Source organism: Fukomys damarensis, unplaced genomic scaffold (genome assembly GCF_012274545.1).
Source record: "Fukomys damarensis isolate Sample0158 unplaced genomic scaffold, DMR_v1.0_HiC HiC_scaffold_5, whole genome shotgun sequence".
In the NCBI taxonomy this organism is placed as follows: domain Eukaryota; kingdom Metazoa; phylum Chordata; class Mammalia; order Rodentia; family Bathyergidae; genus Fukomys; species Fukomys damarensis.
In genome coordinates this window covers 52,031,963-52,032,256 of record NW_022900917.1, presented here as the reverse complement: position 1 = coordinate 52,032,256, position 294 = coordinate 52,031,963, and the positions used below count along the sequence as shown (strand labels likewise).

At 50.0% G+C, this 294-nt stretch overlaps 1 pseudogene; it reads left to right on the top strand.

The window, feature by feature from the left end:
• Positions 1–294, top strand: part of LOC104873864 — a 2,148-nt pseudogene extending 1,854 nt beyond the window's left edge.

Here is a 294-nt window from a genome sequence, read left to right as displayed (position 1 = left end):
AGGGGGAGGAGGGGGGGAGGGGGAACATTCTTACTACCAAGGAAGAAAGAAGGGTAAAAAGAAGGACCAGATTGGAAAGGGCACTCAGGGAGCAATTGCAGGAGCTTTATCTGAACTGGATGCCAGTAAACTATGAGCAGTCTTCCCACCTCCCCAAGACCCGGCAGTGCAGCAGCCATATCTGCCTCTGCAAGTAACATCATACCCCCAAGACACCAGAAACCTGCAGGGGCTCCAGCAACAAATAAGAAACAGCAACAGAGAAAAAAGAAAAGAGTAAAAGGTGGCTGGTGA